The 22815-nt window shown below is 50.4% G+C and overlaps 1 protein-coding gene and 1 long non-coding RNA gene across 15 annotated transcripts in view; both read left to right on the forward strand.

The window, feature by feature from the left end:
* The window catches only part of BANP (BTG3 associated nuclear protein), a 117838-nt gene that overhangs the window by 90385 nt on the left and 4638 nt on the right, over positions 1-22815 (forward strand). The gene's annotated exons all lie outside the window — the stretch shown is intronic.
* Positions 10946-16314, forward strand: LOC139082260 (uncharacterized). Its single transcript, XR_011538076.1, has 4 exons — positions 10946-12353; positions 14433-14722; positions 15294-15444; positions 15526-16314. It is a non-coding gene; the product is annotated as an uncharacterized lncRNA (long non-coding RNA).

The following is a 22815-nucleotide window of genomic DNA, read 5'->3' on the forward strand; positions in this document are numbered from 1 at the left end:
TTTTAAATGAATAATGCAGGATTAACATTTTGCCCAGTTTCATGCATTAATTAGGAATGATGCAGTTAAAAATATGCTTTTGGAGCAACTCTTAAATTCTAATAAATTGTACCTGGTGTTCCTGTGACACAGTGCCCGTCCTTCCACTGGAACTTTTTCTGGCGTAGCCCATAAATTCTAGACTTATGTCACTTAACTATTTGCGTTCACCATCCAGGAGTCTCCCTATGTCCAGCGCTGTGCTGGCCTGGCGGCTCTGCTCCTCGTGACACTGGGTGTCCTTTGAGGGGATGTGAGGGTGTGCTGGCTCTGGCTTCAAGCAAAAAAGATGCTTTTCTTAAAGAGGAGGGGAAGATTCGCTGTCTACGGCAAGTGCCTTTCCTGTGAGCACATGTCCTAGGAAGCAGACAGGCCTGCGGCGTGGGCTCACGGTGGTGTTTTGCTTCCTGACTCGGCCTGGAGGGCAGGAGCCCCAGGGAGCTTGTGGACACAGACAGCGTTACTTCAAAGTCAAACTCTTCCCTGGGAAAACGGAGTAATTGGACCAAGAGGATCTCTGAACCCCTTTCAACTTTTAAGATTTGAATCTGAGCCTCAAAAGTGGGGCCTGCTTCAAACAACCCCACAAAGTACAATGATCAGTATTCAATCTTGGACTCCACTGATCTTAGCTCAGCAGGCGAACTCAAGAAGGTGCTGGGTCAGCCTGGTGCTCCGGGACCCAGCAGTCTGCCAGAAGAGCTTTCTCAGGTGAGGAGTGGGGAATGGGCAGGATCCCCCTCAGAGGAGGGGTGTGGACGACACCCAGAGCCTAGGGTTGTTCACAGTCCTGCTCTACATTCGCCCACTCACCTGTGGGACAGGTAAGCCCACTCTGCACAGCAAAGTGTGTGTGGTGTGGAGGCTGGTCAGATGAAGTGAAGTGCGTGTCTCTGTTCCCTTAGCGCTGTCGGAGCTCAGAGATGAGCCCCCGCAGGTGTGGGTCAGAGCTGGCCCTGGGGAGTCCCTTTCACTGTTCAGTCCCCACTCTCCCTGCACATGTGCTGGGCAGCAGGCCTTCAGGGTGTGGGCGCTTTCTGGTCCCACCTGCTAAATGGGAACCGTGACGGTGCGTTCCAGCCCATCTCGAACTTCCACCTTGTCCCCACATGTCACTGCAACACTCACAGTGGTCTTATATCCACAGAGGGTTTTTGTTCAGTTGAAAGCCTTTGAGGCACCAACGACCTGGGCCTGTGGTGCCTTGTGCACTCACTCATGGCTGGGTGGTGTTCTGTGCACTGTGCAGTAATACACTAAAACACTGGGTGTGAACTACACATTCTCTTTGCAAGGCTGGGACTATGTACTATAGTTAAACAATGTAAAGATATTATCTAAATTTGATCCCAATTAGTAGTGTCCCCAGGAGCTGGCAGAAGCAAACGCTGGGACTTAAGGGGGTAACCCTTAGAAAGGAGAGGGAAGCTGATGGGGAGGCTTCAAAGCACAGGTGCACAGGCCCCCGGGCAAGCGCGTGTGGGACCAGAGCTCACTCCAGCCTCTCCGAAATCACGTGCAGCTCAAACAGTGGGCTGCAAAGTTGTTATAACAGTTTTTCAATTTTAACGATGAATTTTGGATAAAAATGTTGCCGAGTCTTTATGGGGAATATTGGGCCTCCGCATTTAGATAGCGAGAGACGCAGGCTTTGGTTTTGATTAATTTGATGTGACTGAAGACTTGGCCAACTCAAAATAATTTTCCAGATTTATCTAATCAGTTGGAGAAGCAGCTAAATTTTCAGACTCAGTTGAGAAGATTGCAATGCTGTTACAGAATTAAACATGGGAGGATAGACATTGTGCAAGAGGTTAAATTTGAGCAGTGGAGGAGGGAAGTGGCCAAAAAGAAAGGATGTTTATTCTGAAAGTATTCTGTGTCAAACTGGCATCTGTAAAACAAACTGTGACGTGGACGTGTAAGATATCAGAGTTGACGTCCTCGCGGCAGGTCGGGGAGATGGATTGTGAAGCCCCGTGGCGTGCCCTACTCTGCCGCAGGCTTTCCATGGGGTCAACACAGGAGACAGCCTGGCTGTGGCACACAGTGGAGGCAAGAGGGCTCCGCCACCACACGCTGGCGACAGGAGGCTCTGGCCACATGACTTCTTATCAAAACCAGACATTTCCTGTAACTACTGAAGTGTGCCAGACACAAACGCTTCATTTTTCCCTCCTACTTCTCTAAAGATAATTGTTTTCTTGGGAGTTTAGATATCATAAGGCATAGGAAATGTGTTGTTTTAATTAAAGCATAATGTAATTGTCCTCAGATGAAGAACACTCTCAGGAGAGAACGGGGCTTGGTTTTCAGTCCTTGGCCACCTGAGCATTTCAGTCAGGTTAACAAGGATGTGAACCCTTGTCTTTTGGGTTCATTTGGGTATTTCAGGTGAGACTCAAGTGGGATAAATGCAGTTAAATCTAGATGAGGCCCTTTGCACTCGGTATCCGTGCCACTTTGAGACAGCTATTCCTTGACGATGGCTTTGAGCGTTGCGAGTTGCCAGTGAAACCGAGTAAGTGGTCTGTCTCCATTTAGTCATGTAAGTGGGCATGGAGATTGAACAAGAAGTCACCATGTCTGTAAACATCACAGACATCGATTGCCTTTGGCTTTGCCCTAGAGGAGTCTAGTTCTAAATCTGCCTGAATTAGAACTAATCGTGAATGAGTCGTGATTCAGTGTAAAAGTACAAGCAACCAGAAATCGATAGATGTGTATAAGTAACTATTGGGGTGTTTGTGTATTTGGGGTTTTTTTTTTGTTTTTTGTTTTTTTGCTGGGGAAGACTCACCCTGAGCTAACATCCATTGCCTATCTTCCCCTTTTTCTTTCTATGAGCCGGCACCACACCATGGCCAGTGACAGACAAATGCTGTGGTTCTGCACCTGGGAACTGACCCCAGGCCTCCAAAGAGGAACATGCCGAACTTTAATCACTAGGTTGTCGGGGCTAGGTTGTCGGGGCTGACCCTATTTGTTGTATTTTAAACTACTTGATAGTAAGTCACAGACACCATAAGATTTTATCATGGAACTTGTGACCACAAGGACACTTCCCTACATAGCCACTTTAATTGTCACTCTTGTTTCAGTTACCTCTTGCTGTATAACAAACCAACCCAAAACAGGGCTGAAGATGATGACCATTTATTGTCTTTCGTAACTCTAGGTTTATTGGGCTTGGTGGATGGTTGTCCTGCTCTGAGTGGCATCACTGGGGTCATCTGGAGGCTCAGTGGGCTCGCTCCCAGGGCTGGAGCTGTGCTGGCCCACGACTGGGACCTCAGCTGGGCAGTTCACCTGAGCCCCCCTTCTCCTCTGTGCAGACTCCCTGCGTGGCTGGGGGCCTTACAGCATGGTGGCAGGGTTCCAAGAGGGGATGCCACCAGCATTTGAGAAGCTGAGGCTGCAGACTTTGCAAACCCCCGTGGGGACCCTGCTGTCCTTGCAGTGTGGAATGTCCATGCCATAATCTTGAGTGGGGAAGGATGAGGTGTGAGGTTGCCTGCAAGGAGGGATACGGCATCTCCCAGCATCCATTCTGTGCCCAACGTGGCTCGACTTTGAGCTCCTTAAAGGCAGAGCCTGTGCCACAGAGAGGGAGAGGGCCCTGCCCGAGCACACAGTAGGCATGCAGGAAGCGTGGGTTGCAGGGGGTCTGGTGGTTCTAAGGCAAGGCTCTGCTGCCGCTGAGAGTTCCGGCGTTTCCACATGGACATTTATCACATGAATGGTGCACTGCAACCCTGTTGAGGCCGATGGGTTGGAGCTGAGTCCGTCAGCGCCAGCGTCATGAGCTCAGGTGGACAGCAGCCTGCTTGTGTGGCATAAAATCCCCATGGGGAAGCTTTACGTGGTTTGTTAACTGTGTGCTTTGTTGGGGCAGCTTGACCGATGATAAAAGTTGGATGCATTTTTGTAATTATATATTGTTAAATAATCAGCAAACTGTTAAGACAGTCTTAAACTTTTCTGCATTTAAAAAATTTAGATTTTTAGGGGCTGGCCCCGTGGCCGAGTGGTTAAGTTCGCGCGCTCCGCTGCAGGCGGCTCAGTGTTTCGTTGGTTCGAATCCTGGGCGCGGACATGACACTGCTCATCAAACCACGCTGAGGCAGCGTCCCACATACCACAACTAGAAGGACCCACAACGGAGAATATACAACTATGTACCGGGGGGACTTTGGGGAGAAAAAGGAAAAAATAAAATCTTTAAAAAAAAAAAAAATTTAGATTTTTAAAATCTAGATTTATACAATTTTTGAGAGATCTTTTGCGCTCTGTCCGTTCATCTCGTTTCTTTGGGGAATTTAAGAAAACAAAGGAAAGACCTAAACATTGATTCATGTGACTAAGAAATAATGCTCCAAAAGCACTCTGTTTCTGGATAATTGGCAGCTGCTCCTGGCTGACCTCAGATTCCTCTTGGAGCGCTGTGTCTGCGGCTCCTCTCTGCTGACTGGGCTCTTCAAACACCCAAGGACGGGCACCCGTTCCTGAGAGGGTGCTGGTGCGTGGTTGTTTTAGTTAGCACTACACTGTTGCTGAAGATTGGAGTGCAACCAGGAGGAGTAAGCCAGGGTCACGTTAACCTCAAATGTAGGGTATCGAGGTTCCCCATCGTATACAGATACCGTTAGAAAGCTGAACTATGCCCTGCCTTCCAAAGCACTGTGGGGAGCCAGCCTTCTGCCTGCAGTGACTCAGGCGTCCCCTCTGGAGCCAGACATCTGCTTTCGCCTATGTCATGACCTCTCTCGTAGTATTTCTGTTGAGGAAGTGAAATAAATTCAAGGGCTAGGTGAGTGTTATTCCCCTTTTACACATGGGGACAGTGGACAGCAGCTTTTCCAGGATTGCGCAGGGAAGTAAAGTCAGGGAGGGATCTAGAACCCAACTCTCCTGCCTCCTGAAGCCCCAGACTGGCTCAGTTCTCTAGAAGGCCGTTGTCACTGCTGCTCTGTTACTGTCTGCACAGCGTGGAAATCGATCCAGTCGATTCAGACTTGGTAAGAGTTGAACACTCACTTTGTACCAAACTCCGTTGCTAGGCAATATCGTATCTATTGAAACATTCAAATCTGGGTTGCTTATTTCTCTGTGTTTGGGAGATTTTTAGCCACATGGGAAATCTTTAAAGACGTGAGCTTTAGTCATGCTGCTTAGCTCATGAATCATGAAACGGTTTAGTGCTGTTTCAACTAGATGAACATTTGACACTCATGGTTTTTTTTTCTTTTACAGTTGTAGCTAATGTTATCTAAGATGTGTATGCAAAAAGTTTATATATGTCTCTGGGCTACACAGTGTCAGATCACTTGAAAACCAGGGCGATTTTGCATTCTGGTAAGCTCATCTCTGTAATAATGAATATGCCACACATACACACAATACATACGTATTAAACAGTTAACAGCACAGTGATAAATCCAGGTTGTTGTGTGTTGTTAGATGACTTTACCAACATCCAGCTAACAACAGCTTTGCATTCTTAAACTTTTAAACCTCTCTCGACTTCTTTGGCATTTGTGTCCCTCCTTATGCTTTGCTTAAAAGTAAATTTCAGTAGCTTTCAGAATTTTTTCCATAAAATGAGGCCTTCTAAACCAAGCTTGGAAAAAGATTAGAAGAGAGATGGGAAGTATCCAACATTTTTTGTGTAGGACTATTTTGGAGTGGATGAGAAGAAGGTGTGTGTGTATGTGTGTGTGTATAGGGTGTGTGTAGGGTGTATGTGGGGTGGGTAGGGGGGTGTGTGTTTACAAGCTGTGTGTATAGGGTGTGTATGGGTGGGGGGTAGGTGTATATGTATAAGGCGGGTGGGGATGGGCAGATGTAGGATGTGTGTGAAGGGTGTGTCTGGGTGGGTGTGTAGGGTATGTGGGGGTGGGTGTATAGGATGGGTGGGTGGTGGTGTGTGTAGGATATATCTGGGTGGGTGTTGTTGGAGGGTGTCTATGGTGCATGTGTAGGGAGTGTGTGTATATGTGTATAGGGTGAGTGGGGGGTTTGGGGGTGGAGGATGAATATGAAGGGTGTATCTGGGTGGGTGTGTAGGGTATTATGGGGGTGTGAGCGTGGGTGTGTGTATGTGGGTGTGGGTTGCTTCTATCTGTTGCAATAAAACAGTCTCTTCTATTTCTGGGAGGCTTCAGTCCGCTTTTAATGGTTTGTCACACCAGGAGAACACTCTCAACCTCACAGATGGCATACACTGTGTCGCTTCACTTCTAATAAAAATTTTCCCTTCAAGAAAACATGTGCCTGCATTGCATGCCAAAACACAAACAGAAATCTTGGAGAACCGAGGTAGCTCAGGGAATTAATCCCTTATGGAAAAGCCTTCCCTACCAGAAATGGTGGAAAGTAGAATTTAAGCCATGGCGGTCAGAGTGGAGTGAGTTTTGTGTTGACTAGTTCCAAAACACATCCTAGAAAAATCGCAAAAACCACTGTGCATCTCCTGCCTCCTGGTCCAGGCAGCCCGGCCCGAACAGGACAAGGGGCTGCCGTATCTCCTGCTGCTGGCGCCACTCCTTCAGGAGTTCCTCTGGTCCCCAGCAGAGGCTTGTCATATGGAGCAAAATGGACTGATGCAAGTGGATACTGAACACGCAAGAACTGGCCGTGCTGTGGCCTCTTGGTCTCTTGTGAGCAGCAAGGGGGTAATTCCAGGCTTGGGCAATGGTAGCCGGTTAGTAACACTAGCGTGTGACCTTAGGCCTGTGGTTGCACCCCTGTCCTTGTAATGGGCAAGGCTGTTTCAGGTCAGGCAAGGCGAGGAAAAAGCTGGACGACAGTCTGGATTGGGAAGGATATTATAATGTTTTTTAGAGAGAAGTTGGATGAAATGATTGCTTAATGTACATTTTCAGTATTTGAGGTAGTTGAAATGATGTCTTTGAAGGGGCGCATACTGGTTGAGAATGAAGTCGCCTTATAATAAAACCCCAAAGATACTTCTGATTATTTGGACACAGTGTGTGCTGGTCACTGTGCCCACGGCCCGCCCTGAGCCACATCGAAGTCTCGTGACTCCAGTCAGTCAAGGGAGGGGTGGCAGGCCTTGAAATTCAAGAACCATTTTTGATCCATTTCATCATTTTCAAATATGTGTTCAAAAGGTTAAATTAAATAGTTTTAATCCTATTAGATCCAAATTTTATTCATTTCTGTTCCTCACAGTACCAAGTGTAGTATCAAATTATCAATATTTAATGATTGCTTTTCGATGAATGAATAACAGTAGTAATTATTCCAAGTTAGCACTTAGTTAATTGTAAAATACACAGTTAATTGAAAACATTTTGAAACACTCATCCATTTTTAAGCCTTTCAAAAATGTAGCATATAGTCATTGATAATTTTAATCATGAGTATTAACCTGGAAATGTATAGAAGAGTACTTATTTAAAACTTACAGTTCAGTAAGCTGGAAAATTGTGACTTCTGAGTAATTCCAAATTTCTTTTGAGTGGGATCCAAGCTGTAGAAGTTTCTCTGCGTGAGGAAGGTGTGGTGATTGCTTTGGGCTTTTCTGTCGTGATCTGTTAAGTGTGTCTGTGTTTCTCGCTAGCAGGCCTGCCGCGTCGTGGGTAGGACGAGCAGCCGGAGTCCCCGGCGGGTGCTGGGCCAGTGTACCTGTCGATGTGGGGGACTTGGCCCAGAGCAGCTAAGGAACATGTAAAGGATTCCTTAGACCCAAGAATTCTGTTCCAGAAGCTGTCAGAGCAGCTGCTGATTGTTGAAAGGAAACCAAGCCACCACTGCTGCACCAGGAGCTGAATCTCTGCGTTTCTGACCTGAGGAGAGGAACGAGGGGTGGGAGGGGAGACTGGGGGATCAGGAATGCCCCCTGAACACTTGTCACGAGCTCCAGATGTTTCACTTCTTTATAGTCAAAGAGGTTGCGGATGGAAGACACCCGTGAGGACCTTTCCTTCCTTTTCTGACCAAGCCCGGCTTTTCCCTCGTGCAGACTCTGGGAGCTCTGACAGGTGCATGTGGTGTGAAACCGAAGCTGGTTCTCCTTCCCCGTAACTGGTCTTGTTTTGACGCTGGTGGTTACGCTCCAGGGGAGTCAGGGCCTGGAGGGCTGCTGTAGTTTGCACTGAGTGTGTCCCTGCGCTGCTGGTCTCCAGGGTCTGGAGATTCAGGAGCACATTGTCATTGTCATTGTGGGGTGTTGAGCAGGGAAGGAGGGGGGCCATCAAAGAAACTGCCCGCTGGACAGTCCAGTGGCAAGAGACATGAGCAGCGGGGCCTACGGTGTGAGCGCCGAGTGCTGACGGTGTCGGAACTGATGGGTAAGAAGACACGAGTGAGCCGAGTAGTCTCGCTGAGCCCTTGAACCAGGAAGGACAGAATTACTGCAGAAGGAAAAAACGTTTCAGGCACAGTATAATTTCCCCCTTTTTACTCGGTTTGAAAGTGAACAGCTGAGTGACTGTTAAATTCATTGTGTGTTTATGAGGAAAACTTCATCTAGCAATCCCAGGTCCGGTCTGATCAGGACCTGGTTAAAATGTGAAAGCTCTGCTTTAACCGTGTGTTCAAATGACTAAAAGAGAACCCAGTTTTGTTTAACTCGCTCGCTGACCTTTGGGAAACTGAAGGATGAGAAGCTGGTCCCTCTCCTCCTCCCCGGGAGCCTGTGATTCGTGGGAGTGGCCACGCCGACAGGCTTCCACAGGTCAGGCGAACAGCACCGTACCAGGCTGTGTCTACATGCCCCTACAGTAATGAAGCTCCGTTCCGAACCCCATAAGGATGTGTGTTTAGAAACTTGCACTATCCATAGCAGAACCAGTGCAAATGCTAATATTATGACTTTTTACACAATACCGGAGCATAGGTCCATTTCTGACCAAGTAACATATCAAAGAGTCAGGGGAGTCTCCGCCTTATTCTGAGCAGCTGGAAAGGTTCCGCATTTCCTCCCACACAGCTAGTAAGGTGAGAATTTGCAAATATTTGGTAAAATCCAGCACCGTCTTTCTTTACATTTCCTCTAACAATTTGCAGTCCAAAAATGAAATATTTGTGACATGCCACTGGGTTTGGATTGGAGAGGAAGCGTACCACCTGAGACGATTGTGTGTGTGTGTGTGTGTGTGTGTGTGTGTGTGTGTGTAAGAGAAGGAGGGACAGGGAGAAATGAAGAGCTGTTCTGTGCTTTATGTGCATTCAGGGTAGAGATATAATCTAGAAATTATTTTCATGTGTGGACAAATACAGTCACTTATTTTTAAATTCAGGCTATTGTTTCACATTGACTCCCAAAGTAAAACAAACAAAGCTTGTAATGTGACCCTAGACTGGTTTTTATTCTGCCTCTTCACCTGTCCGTGGGAGCTGTTGTGTTTGCTGTCAGCAGCTCTTCCCACCTCATGTCCCTGTGTCATCGATGTATGCATAGCACTCGATGCTCTGCAGTTGATATTGGGGATGTCCCGTAAAAGTAACCGCTGTGCCTGCCATTGACAGTTGGCCCAAGCCCTGAGGATGGCGTTACAGGTGGCAAAAGATGAAAGTCAATGTACAGAGATGATTTTTTGAAATGAAACCTTTGGAATACCAATGGTGTGACACGGCCACCAATCCAGTGACAGGTGCCGCTGTCCGTTAATGGGTGCATCACCCCCTACCAGGAGTGGGGCGGGTGGTGACAAAGCAGTGAGCCGTGAACCCTCTTAGGCCACATGCCCAGGCACGGGCCATCAGCCAGCGGCCTCTGGGGGATCCTCAGCATCCAGTCGTCTTGGCTAGGTTCTGAGAGGACAAGAAAACAACCAGGTAACCCGGGCCCAGATAACGGCAGGTTTGCAGAAGGAGGAGGGAAAAGTGTGGATCCTTAAAAGTAGGTATTCACGGGGCCGGCCCGGTGGTGCAGTGGTTGACTTCACATGCTCCACTTTGGCGGCCTGGGGTTCGCGGGTTCCCATCCTGGGTGCCGACCTCCACACTGCTCATCAGGCCCAGCTGAGGCGGCATCCCACATGCAAAAAAGAGGAAGACTGGCACAGATGTTAGCTCAGGGACAATCTTCCTCTCACACACACACACACACACACACACACACACAAAAGTGGGTCTTCACCATGTCACCTGTTGTGAATCCTTTTGAGAGGATTATCTTCCGTTTGGGGTGACACTCTCGTAGCACCTGAGTTGAGTTCCCAAAAGACCCTCCAGAGCTGAGAACATACCAGGGTAAGTGCTTCCTGATCAGCAGGTGCTCCACCAAGAGACAAGTCGGCCAAAGAGAACCTGGGGTGAGGAGAAGCTGGAGCTGTGTTTTCCTCGCGACAGAGGCTCAAGTGGAGGGATTTAGCGTAAATAATTTTCCTTGTTATTTTAAAGGGAAATTATTTTTCAAGTCAAATGAGGTTTTTGAGGTTTCTTAGTTATGTGATTTGCTGTGTCATCATTCTTTCACTTTTTTCCTAACACATCTCAGTCCCACCCTGGTGACTGGCTCTGGCCTTGTAGTAGGACAGGAGTCGGCACAGCTGCATTCAAAGCGTCTTCTGTTTGGCTTTATTTTCACTGGCCCGTGATCCTGGGCACAGAAGTTAGCCTCTGAGGCTCCGTTTCCTCCCTGGCAACGTGGAGCTAATGATAACAAACAAGATGACATCTGTGCCGAGGGCTGGTGCTGCAGCGGAGGCCCCAGGACGTCCAGCCAGTCCTGCGGTCCCGCCCACCGTCCAGGGCTTGGGGTCCTTATCTGCTCACATTTAGACTGGATGATGATCCCCAGGGGCTCTTCTGACAACTAAAATAGTGTATGTGTGATCCTGACACAGCCATGGGTAGCAGCCAGGACACCCTCCAGAAAGGACACACTCCGTGTGTGGTGGAGCAGGACATCCCTGGTTATCAGCCGCTCTTTCATATGAAACCTTGCTCTCTTGGCTTGGTCCTTGCTCACCAGCTTCCCGTGGGTTTGCCCAGTGGCGGTACGGGGGAAAGGAGACCTGAGCTCCGGGTCGTCACCCTGCTGACCCACCCTGGTCTCCTCCCGGCTGTGCCTGCCCCCCTCCCCAACTCCCTGCCCCGGGGCCACAGCTTGAACCTGTATCTTGGACTTCCTATCTGCAGAACGCTTGTTTCTGAGAGAGCACCCCCTTCATGAGGAAATTCCCCCTACCCTCCCGCTCTAGATGGGAGCATCCCGAGTTACTTGTGGTGGTTTCTGGTTTTCAGAGCACGAGTGACAGCGTGAACACAGGCCCACGCTGTGCAGTACAGAAGCGTGGAAGGAAGCGTGTTGTAAAGCATAGTGTGAAATTGCTCCTCCCCTGCTGCCCACGCTCCTCCCCAGAGGTAGTCCACCGTTGGCTCAATGTGAAGCGTTGCTTTTGGGGTGTTTTTTCACTTAGAGAAAGTTTAAAGAGATTCTTTACACCTGAAGTTAAACGTTTGCCCCCTTTCTGATCCCCTTTCTGACCTCAGAGTTAGGGACCTCAAGTGCGCCATGCAGCGAAGACAGGCAGCGGTCACATTCAATCCAAGCTTCTCCTCGTCAGCACAAGTGTGTTTGAGAACGGCACACTGTCCTCAACAGCATAACACTAGTGCTCCCACTGAGGGGCGTGAGGAGAGGCCAGGACGCCGGTCTGGGTTCTGCAACGTCGTTCACAGCCAGGAGTCTTCCAGAGACTGGGGCACGTTAGACAGGCCACTGCCCTCGCCTGTCTTTCATTTTCTTCTTTCTGAACTCTAGCCATTAGCAGCGTAGTGTGAAGGGGCCGAGGCGAATGCTTGGTGAATTCTCCAGATTTAAAGTTCTCCCAAAGAAACACTTCGTGGTGTCGGGAGTCCAGGGCCTCGCCAGAGGGACTCTCCTAAGTTGAACTTGAAATGTATATAAACTAGGTCTTTGAGAACCATTGAGGCTAACACTGTGTGTCCAAGAACGTCCCTTCCATTTAAAAGTCCTTGAAAATTAACCCCAGTGGATTAAAACCCAAGTGGATCAAACCCAAGGCAGATACATCAGAGATTGTTCACAGCAGTCTGTCCTTCCACCCACCTGCCAGCTTGCCCAGAGTGCCTTGGCTGCTCTCTCCCCAAGCGGGTCTTTTGCTAATTAGAGAGTTCTTGAAACTTTATCTCCTAAGGATGTTTTCCCCACCTCACTAGGAGGAAGATGATGATGTCTGTCTACTGTCACCTTCTGTCTGAGTTTGTGCAGCTATAACAGAATGCGACACACTGGGTGGCTCCAACAACAGACGTTTGTTCCTCCCAGTTCTGGAGCTGAAGGTCTGAGATCAGGGTGCCGGCACAGTTGGCTTCTGGTGAGGACTCTGTTCCTGTTGTGTCCTCACGTGGCCTTCCTTGGTGTGAGCGCGCAAAGATCCTGTGTCTCCCCCTCCTCTTAGAAGAGCACTGATCCCATCCCGCGGGCCCCACCCTCACGACCTCATCTAGCGCTGATCACCTCCCAGAGGCCCCACTTCCTAATACCATCACATTGGGCATTAGAGATTCAGTATAGGAATTGCGGGGAACACATGCTTTCAGTCCACAGCCCCCTGTCTCTTCCTGGAGAGGGTTTGGGATGTTGGGATTAAGCTCTGCTGTGGATGCAGAAAGGGGATTTGGGCCTGAAAGTATTTGTGGCCTCTTGGTGCCCAGAGATCTTTTTGACCACACAGTAGTCTCACTGTGTCTTACCTCAACACGGAATTTTCTGAGACGTGGCCTCAGATAGTCAGGCTCCTGGGGAGGCACAGCCCCAGGTGGAGTTGGATCCCAGTTGCTGTTCACACGGTGGATCTGGTGGGGACTGAGCGCTCACGAGAGCTGCCCCTGCCCTGCGCTGATTTGGGCGGTAGACCCGCCATCAGCATATGGGAGGGGTGCCCCTTCTTCTGCAGGTTAATTTGAAGTTGGTCCAGAGGTAGCCTGTGCTTCGTAATAGAAGCTGGAATTTGGCTTTTTAGGGGCCAGCACTCGTTTCTTCTTAATTTTGACAGTTTTCTTGTGATGGTCTTTAAGCAACGTGAGCAGCTTAAGATTCGTGCTTGTGTCCAGCTGCTCTTGGCTGCAACCGGCCCTGCCGTGTCCTTAACTGCATGCCTTGCCTGGGGCATCCCTTGTGCACTGGCTGTGCTGGGGCCTGTGGCACCGGCCCAACGCAGACTGCCCCCACACCTGACTGTCAGGGTATCCGGGAGCACGAGGCCCTGCAGTTTGGGGGAGACTGTTGGTTGCCCCTTTGAAAGGGCAGGGGAGCAAGCTACGCGTTGAGCTCACCTGGAGGGACCTGCGTGTGAGGAGCTGTGAAAGATTAGGAGACAGGAGGAGCCCTCAGCATGTTCTCAGGAAGCAGAAGGCCTGAGGCTTTGTCAACTAAAGAGAGTTGACCAGGTGGCCTTGGGCATGGGGTTACTGCGTTCCAGCTGAGGGTCTGAAAGTGGGGAGACTGTTCCTGGGCTATCACTCCAAAGCCAGTGACCTCTGCTGGTGGCTTCCAACAACAGAAATGTGTTCTGTCACAGTTCTGGAGGCCAGAAGTCCAAAATCGTGATCAGTAGGCTATACTCCCTCCAGAAGCTCTAGGGGACGGATCCTTCCTTATCTCCTCCAGCTCCTGGTGGCTCCAGACGGCCCTGGGCTTGTGGCCGCATCAGTCCGGTCTCTGCCTCTGGTCACATAGTGTTCTCCTTCCTGTTCCTGTATCCAAATGTCTCTCTTCTTAGAAGGACACTTGTCATTGGATTACGGCCTATCCTACTCCAGTGTGACCTCATTTTAACTTAATTGCATCCTCCAAGACCCTATTTCCAAAGACGGTCACATTCATAGGCACTGGAGGTTAGGATATGGATATAATTTTCGGGAGGACACAGTTGGACTCACAGTACCCCTACCCCCTCATCAGGGGGATATTGGCTGACCACCCCACCTCAGACCCCCCTGCCTCAGGTGTGATAAACCCAAATTCTGTACCACGAAATAAGTCGTTTGTGAGGCAAAGTGAGTCTGGTGAAGTTCTGGGTGCTGTGGGCCTTCCTTGTGGGAGACACCTGTGTCCTCTGCCTCTCACGTCCCTCTGGCCTCTTCCCATCACTCCGGGGTGCACACGGGCTCCGTCCTTTCTCCGCTGCACATGGAAGGAGGTGCGCTAGGAGGCAGTTTTTCGTGTCCCTCCTTGAATGCACTGAGGTCATGATGCGTTCTGAGGTTAGGCTGTGGGGATGGAGTGGCCTCTAGGACCACCTCCTCAAAAGGGAAGAAGTGCTGTCCTCGCCAGAGAGGGCCCCTGTGGTGAAGATGGAAATAAGTTGTCACCATGCAGATTTTATCTACTTCGTGTGTAATAGTCTTACTTGGCATAGAAATCGAGTTCTGAACTTTTCTTTTGGAGACAGCAAGCACTGTGGCCTGTCAGAGTAGAGGAATGAGGCCGTGCTGATCGAGGCCACGCCCAGCACGAGGACCGTGCAGACGTCCTGTGAGTGGCATCTCACGGTCAGTCATCTGTCTGCATCAACAGCGAGGCCGTGTGTTTTCACGACGTGATGAGCTGTTCCCTTTGTGACGGGGCTTCAGGTGCTGCTTCTGTGCTTCCCCTGCTGTCAGGAGGCGCCTCTCTCCATCGTCCCCCATGAGGCCTGGCGCCTCTTATCACTCTTGTCACTCACGCCAGCTGGGTGAATAGGTGAGGATTTGCAGACTGGTTCCCCCTCTTTGTAAAAATCACTTTTTTCCATCCCAATTAGGAGGGGATACTGGTTTACATTCTCATCTCCCAGTAAAGCACAGACACATATAAGGTGGTCTGAATGCTTCCTGCTGTCTGGGACTCAGTAGGAAAGTTGCATTGCCTCTCTTTAGAAGTTCTTTCTTTTGCCCCATCACAGTGATGCAACAGTAATTTTTGTTGTTCCGTGCAGTGAGTTTTCCAAATTAAAAAAAGAAACGATGAGAGCCCTGAGAGCCCTCTCCTGGGACAGTGAGAGGAGCAGCCCTGACCGCTGCTTGTGCTCCTCTGTTTTCATGGTCAGTCTGGACAGCAGCTGGCAGCGTTCCTTCTGTGGCCGGGCATTTCTGCTTGTTGCAGTGGTGAAGTGTGATGGCTGGTGGGCCGGGCTCCCTGGTGCCCCCTCTCCCTTCCCCAAGTGTGTCTGAATGTCCCTGTAGTGATCTGATATATCACTTACACTCGTAATTAAAATAAACCTTGTATTTTCTTCCTGCTCTGTCTCACCCACCCCGCCCGCCCCTTCTAGAAGCCAGAGGCCTGGAGTCCACAGGAAAAAGAGGAGGGCCTTGGATTTGACTTTGGCTGAGTTATTAAACCTACCCCCGCCCCAATCAACTGGAAGGTTTTAAGACACATGGTTAAGATTTGCTCCCAGGAATGCTGCCCTATCTGGAATGGTGAGGAACGAATACCAAGTATCTCCAGACTTCCGGTTTTGCTTTATTATATTTTTTAGGTTTTGTTTTCTTTCTCCCCAGATTGTGTTTGAGGTTCGTGCTCTGATGCTGGAAGGAGCCACAGAGCATACAGCAGAAACTGCTTTTCATTGCTGCTCACCACCCGGCATCTTTCTGTGAACAGGATCTGGGCGTTAGTCCCCGGGGCATCTTCCCTGCATCTGAAAGCTGCAAACCTGGCTCAGGACTGTTAGCCCGTTAGCTTGCTAGCGCCACCATGCTGGCCGTAGGATGCTTGTGTGAAACCTTGCATCAGTTGGCTCGCATCCGAAGGCCTGTGAGAGGCCCCTCCACTGGGTCTTGCTCTGCGGGCTGAGGGATGATGCCAGAGGAGCGGCGTGTGCATTCGCCTGTGGTTTTCTTGCCGTCTGTGCTCTTTTCTGACTGTCCACTCATGGGCGACTTGGTTTATGAAAGCACTCAAGGTGGACTCCAAGGGGACACATTAGTGTTCCTGTCCGTGGGTTTAAAGGCTTAAGAATGATAATATTTTTGGCATTTGCTGTATAATGTATGAAAAAAGGTTTCGGGCTGGTAGGTCTCCTGGCCAGTGGTGGTTTGGGGGCGTCCCTGGGACAGGCATCTTTCTCTCAACGCCTCGTTTTCTATCATGAGGAAGCTGCCCTTTGAATTAGCATCTAGATTTGAGAAAGTCAGCCTGGTTGATTGTGCTCCCTTAACAAGTAGGATTCAAAAGTAAATGACAAAAACCAGGAAATGACCTTGGGTTTTCCAAGAGGCCTTTGGATTGGTGGTCCATCCTTGTTCCTGGCCACACACTTAATTAAACTGTGTTGAAAATGGATCTTTTAAGTGCATGAGGGGTTTTTTGGTTTGTTTTTTAGGGATTTTTTTTTTCCATCTAGATGGATACTTGGTTGGATTCAGAATTTTATATCTAAATATTACTGAAAAGTCCTTGGGCTTCTTGCATTTATTTTAGGTTTTGCACCAGTTTTGCATTATCTCAGTTGGGTACTAAATAGCTTCAGAATTGGCAGTATATAGAGGAAAACCAGATGTGTGTGCTCCAAAAAAAGTGCATTTAGATCCAGGATTCCCTTAGTAGGCTGCTTCGGATTCATACCCAATGCCTTTTTTCTTTTCTTTGAAAATAATTCACTCTACTTAAAAATGTCTGAGGGGAAACCCTCTGAAAGAAGCCTGGAAAGGCGTGCGTGCCTGCACCCCGTCCCTGAGTGTCTTCCACATGCATCGACGTGCTGCTCTTGGGGAGTCCCACTCCGAGGTCAGCCGCAGGCGAGCTGGAGCTGGAAGCCTGGAGGTGCTGCTTCTGGCTACTGGCCTGGGAGCTCACTGCATTCCAGTTAGCTCTTTCTAGATTCCAAAGTCTGTTTGGAAAAGGCTGCAAACAAAAGGAGCGGGAAGAACAAAGGAGGGTGAAAGCTCCATTCTAGGGAGACGAGTGGGTAGTTGTCCAGGTGAGCTGTGCCCTCGCTGTCCTGCAGGGGATCGGGCCCTGGGCAGACCAGCTGGGCCCCCGTCCTCCTAACAGAGTGAGACTCGACCGGCACATTTGCATTGGCTTTCTCTTTGGGAGCCACAGTGATCATGTGAAAATGGCACATGACCTCATTTGTGCTACCCTACGTTTAAGATTTGCCATAAGTGCGTTTTACTCATCGCCAATTTAAAATCCAGTCCAAGCCAACGCATTCCATCTCAGCCTGCTGTGTGTTTCAAGAGGCCGCGGAGTGCCTTGAGCAGCGTGGCTGAGAAGTGGGCACATCACAGTCTTTTGTGTAATTGACTGTTGGAGGACTTTGTTTTTATTTTTACTCATTTCACTGTATTAGCCTCTTAAAACACGACCTGCCCTCAAGGTGATGTGATCCTGAAAGAGACGAGGTGTATTTCGACCCAGAATGTCCCCCAGGGTTGGCCAGGCTGCAGAGCCTTCCCTGAGGCGCTGTGTGTGGGTGCCTGCCCCTCCTCACCTCCTAGCCCCTCTCTCTGTGCCTCGCTCTGTGCCCTGGCTCCTGCCCGCCCTGTGCCGGTCACTGACGCCTTCCTACCCCCGACCATGTTGGCCTGAAAGAGGGGTCCCTTTGGGTCTTCTTGTGTGTCATCCTGCTAGTTAACGTGATTCATTCTTGATTATGAAAACAGCACAAGGTGAAAAAATCAACTACCGCGCAAAGCCCGTGGTGAGTGAGTTTCCCTCCCAGCCTGGACCCTCACCCCACCCCCCGGGGGTGCCCACCAGTAATTTCTGATATGTCCTCTCTGCACAAGCTCACATAGGTCCTTTAAAACGCAAATTGGGGCATCTCTAGCCACAAATTTACCACCTTCTCTTAATAAATATGTCTTGATTGGCTGAGAAATCAGTGATTTATAACTTGGCCATCCTCCTGCTGATCCTTTTAGAATATCATAAACTCCTCCTTCATTTATCAGTTGCTTCAGATGGGCGAGATCCAATGCTCCCTGAGTCCTCCTTTGGGGGGGTTCCTGCTGGGCACCCTGGCGCTGCCGGCTGGGGAGCAAGGGAAGCAATTGGAGAGCACACCTTTGGGACTCCTTCTTGCTGCGTCTATCTCTCTCTTCACAGTTGTCATCTGGTTTTGAGAAGATTCATTCTTTAACAAAATGTTAATCTCACTTTAGAAGAGTTTTTCCAAGTTTGGAGGACTACCTGAAAAGCGTCTGGAATTGCTTTGTCTGAAGAGTCGGCTCCTTGGGCTCTGGAGTCGGGCATGGGAGCTGCTGTCACTGGGAGCAGATGGGGGCCACCCCACACGGCCCCTTGGGGGCCCCACTCGTGGGGGCTGTGCCCCCCCAGCAAGGCTTTGCCTTGGGCCTGTGTCCAGAACGTCCTCCCTGGGCAAGCTGTTGGCCCATCTGTATACCCACTGGTCAGCCAGGATGGGCACCTGGCGAGGGTGCCCACCGCAGGGCCTGGGTGATGCTCCCACCTGAGTGCAGAGGTTGAGAAGGGGCATGTGGACCGGGGACCCCCCCGAGGGGTGGGCGTGGCCGGGGAGTGATGCCTGCGAGCAGGGCCAGCCAGCTGCCCAGGTCTCCGGTGGTGCCGTCCCGAGGCTGTGGGAGGTCCCTGGTGGGTGAAGCAGGCCTGGGGCCGGCCAAGAGCCGAGTCTCCATGCCAGCCTCTCCCGGTGGAGCTTCCTCGGCGCCGGCCAGGCTCCTGCCTCTGCCCCTGCCTTCACTTGGTTCTGGCGGGGGTGGTGGGGTGAGGGCATTTTCTCATATGAAAAGCTGGACCTTCCTTCCCGCTCGAGTTAAAGCCATGCTTTCCTTAGAGAAGCTTGTCTCCCAGCAGCTGCACTAGCTGTCCCCGTCTGGAGAACACGGACCCCTTTCGCAGCACGGTGTCTCCTGGGCGGATGGACCCCATCTGGGCATCCTCACTTGGAGGTCACCGTGAGCGGGATTTCTCTGCAGGCTCTGGAGTGCCGGGAGGGGAGGGCGAGGAATGCAGTGGGCTGGAGGGTCTTTCCCTCCGTCCTGTGCGGTCACCTGTTCAGCTCATTTCTGAAGCGCGTATCAGAACCATCTGAAGATGTGGAAACCTTTCTGAGGCCTGGCGTTCTGAATGAATTCCAAGTTAGGAGCATTTTCCTAATTTTGTTTTCATTTACCAGCCAGGTTAGTAATGTGTCCGCCTTCATTATTGTAACGCTGCACATTTAGATTCTGAGGTTTCTGACATTATACTTCTTAAGATTTAATCAACTGTAGATCATATGAAAAGCTGCTTTGTTGGCACTGCCGACAGGAAAAAAATCACTCTTATGATAGCATAAAATGCCTTCCATTTGTAGGGGGTACTGGCTCATCACCAAAAGTAGAGTACAGGCAGAACCTTCTGGAAATAAACTCCATGATTTCGTAAGTTAAATTAAAAAATAGATGATTTGACCTAAATTCACTAAAGGGATCTTATAAAATGTGCAATGATTACAAAACTGTGACCACATTATAATACCTAAAATTTTAGCTTAGTTTATCAAAACATGCGTGGATGTTTTTTTTAATTTCAGACCAGGATCAAGTAAACCAGCCCTGAGGGGCAAGTGACAGTGGAAGTCACAGGAGGCCTGAGGGACTCGGGACAGAGTAGAAGTCAGGGCGGCCCCGAGGGACTAGGGGCTGTAAGTCACAAGCCGGCTAGTTCCGTGTGGCACTGAGCCCACATCTCCTCTCTTGACACCCTCCTCCCCCTGGTCTCCTCTTTGCCTTCTCTGGGCCTGCGCGTTCCCTCTCCCTAAGATGCGCTCTGCCTTCCCTCTGTCTCCTTCCCTGCCCTCGCCAGCCCCACCTTCCTGTAGAGTTTACCCGAGTCTCCTCAGCTAAGAAACCAGACCCTGTTCAGTTCTCGTGTGCTCATGCTGAGAACACAGTCCCCGGTTCTTCATAGTTCTGTGTTTGTTCTGCAGCGTAGGCCCGTTGGGGTCTCATTCCTACCCCCGCAGTGTCTTGCACACAGTAGGTCCTTAATAGAGACCTGACTTTGGTGTTCTGGAGAGGAGGGGTTCACGTGATAGGCTGCCATCCGGGACGAAATTGTTCAGGGTGCTGCAGGGAGCAGCGGGCCCTGGGTGGGGAGCAGGACCAGCTTGGCCTGAGCGTGTTGGGTGACATGTAGTCAGAGCAGCCCGATGGCCTTCCAGAGCATGCAGATCCGCAGATGCTGGAGAGCATTTTGTGAAGGCCAGTCGCTTGTTGGCATTTGATCTTAAGAGAGAATTTAATTTAAGATGATTTAGATGGCTCGCTTAAAATTTGAAGAAAAAGCAAATATCCATTTCATTAGTTCAGACTTACCAGGAAGTTGCATTCGCTTTCATCAGATGCTGCCTATAATCTTGCACTTTAAGGAGTCTGTAGTTGGCTCAGTGTAGCGACATCTCTGTGTTTGTAACCGTTTTGTAATCTGTTGCGCTTGATCTTTCAGTGGTGCTTTGAAGTTTACAGAGCGCATGAGTGAACCTTCTCAAAGAGTTGTCTAGGGCTGGCTGGCGTAGAAAAGTGGCATTTGGGTTCAGAGACTACGACTGCCTGCCTGCTCATGGCCCCTCTTGAAGATGTAGGTTTGTCTTGTCACAGGGAATCCTAGTGGTGTAAAGTTCCTTTACACGTGTCAGCTGGCTCAGCCTTGCTGAGAGGGGCAAGGAAGGAGTGTGTCGCACTGGGGCCGTGGAGTGGGTGCCCAGCCCCTTGAGAGTGAGGCGAGGCGGCATCGGGTCTTGAGGACCAGTGGTGGGACGGAGCGGGTGCTCAGCGCAGGCCTGGCTCCTGCGGCTCCCTCCTCCCCCCTTGGCATTTCTCCACGCTTGCTTCCACTCACACCTCAGGTGATGTTGTGTTTTTGCCGCAAAGTTAGGTGTTCATAACATACCGTTTATTTTCTTGCTTACCAAGATGGCAGAACTCTCAAGAACTCTCACCCTCCTTAATCTTTTCTTCTCAACGCTTTTCATTTGAGTCTCTAAAGCTTTTCCCCTAGAATTGCCTGGCTGAGGACCAGCCACACGAGCCCCGTTAGACAGCGGAGAGCCTGTGTAAGAGCACACGCAGACATTTCCACTTTCCTCTGTGTCATGACCAAGTCCCTGTCTGACTGGCCCATCGAGACGCCCGCCTGCCTTCTCCCTTGTGTCTCAGTCTCAGTCTCTCCTCATCAACATCGGCTTCCTTCCCCTTTGACCGTCTGTCGCCTGGGTGTTTGTGGAGTGGAGGGCATGTCACCACACTTGCTAACGAGGCTAGGGAGACCTCCTGCAACTTGTGCTTCCTTACAAAACGACACCTTCCAAGCCATGAGGGAGACCCGTGAGGAGAGGACCCTCAGCTTTGAGCGCTACGGAAAGGCCCCCAAGCTCTGCTGCCCTGCGGCTGCTCCCAGGCTGGGCCAGCCCCGGCTCTGCTGAGGCCCTGCCGGCTGCTGCCCAGGGCTGCTTGTCCCCCAGCGGGCCTCGTCAGGGGATGGCTGCCCCCCTGGGGATAGGGAAGCAAAGCTCCGGCACCAGACAGGACCATGTGCTATTTTCTTAACACGGAAGGTCTGGTGGAGAAGTGCTGAGGAAAAGAAATGAAGAACAGAGGAGACTTCAGTTTTCTCCAGTTTTTTTAAACCTTTCCAAAACTCATTAGTGCAAATGGTTTATAATGGAAAAGAACAGTGTGTTAATAAAGAGCCAACGTGGCTGGGTTAGCCCTTTGGGGAGCTAGAAGCTCTGCGCTCAGAAGGAGGCAGCCGAGGAAACAGCAAGAGCCGCTGTGTGCGTGTCCTGTGGCTGCTGTGACAGGTGACCACACACCTAGTGGCTTAAATGACGCACATTGACTAACAGCCTGGAGGTCAGAAGCCCTCGTGGGTCTCACTGGACCACACTTAAGATGTGGCAGGGCTGGAGAACCCAGGGGAGAATCTGTTTCCTTGCCTCTTCTCCAGCTTCCGGAGGCACGTGCATTCCTTGGCTCATGGCCCCTCCTCTGGTTTCCAAGCCAGGAATGCCTGGTCGGTCAGCCCTGCCTCATGTTGCATCTCTCTGCCCCTCTGTAGGCGGGAAAGATTCTCTGCTTTTAAAGATGCCCATTGACGTTGGGCCCACCTGATACTCCAGGACCCTACCCCCATCTCGAGAGCATTAACTTTATCCCATCTGCAGAGTGTCCTTGCCTGGGTCAGGGCACATACCCACCAGGTCTGAGGAGTAGGGCACACATGTCTCAGGGGGCATTATTCTTCCTGGCATAGCTGGCTGGTGTCAGAATGGGGAACTGTGTTTGCAAATGGTTTCTGAAGGCTCAAAAGGAAAAATAGTTCAGAACTTTCTGCCGTCTCTTATTCTAAAAATGGAACTTACCTGTTTTTTCCACTGATGGATTCATTGTTAAAGAAATAGAACTCTTGCTCATCAAAAACTAGGATGCTGTTTTAAAACCATGGACTGTATTTTTATACGGACTCCTGGTGGTCTGTGCCCAATCCCACCTTTCCCGGGGTGGGCAGTCCCTCCTCTCTCCGAGTATCCGCACCTTCCTCCTCAGCTCTCACAACTGCGCCAGGACGCAGCGGGCTGACCCTGAAGTGTGATCCTTGTTGCCCTGCTGTGAACAGTCCACAGGTGACCCCAGAAGGTGGTCCCATGGGCATCTAATTTGAGAGGGTGAGACGTAACCCCAAATGAAAACCCCCACAGCTCATGGCAACTCACTCTCCTGAATGTGAAGCCTCAGAGGCACCCCCACCCCCGGATCCTGGCCTGCGGGGGCATCAAGGTGCCAGCCCACCTGCCTGGCTGTTGGAGCCCCAGGTGGGCT

This window comes from Equus przewalskii, chromosome 3, assembly GCF_037783145.1.
Source record: "Equus przewalskii isolate Varuska chromosome 3, EquPr2, whole genome shotgun sequence".
Lineage (NCBI taxonomy): Eukaryota > Metazoa > Chordata > Mammalia > Perissodactyla > Equidae > Equus > Equus przewalskii.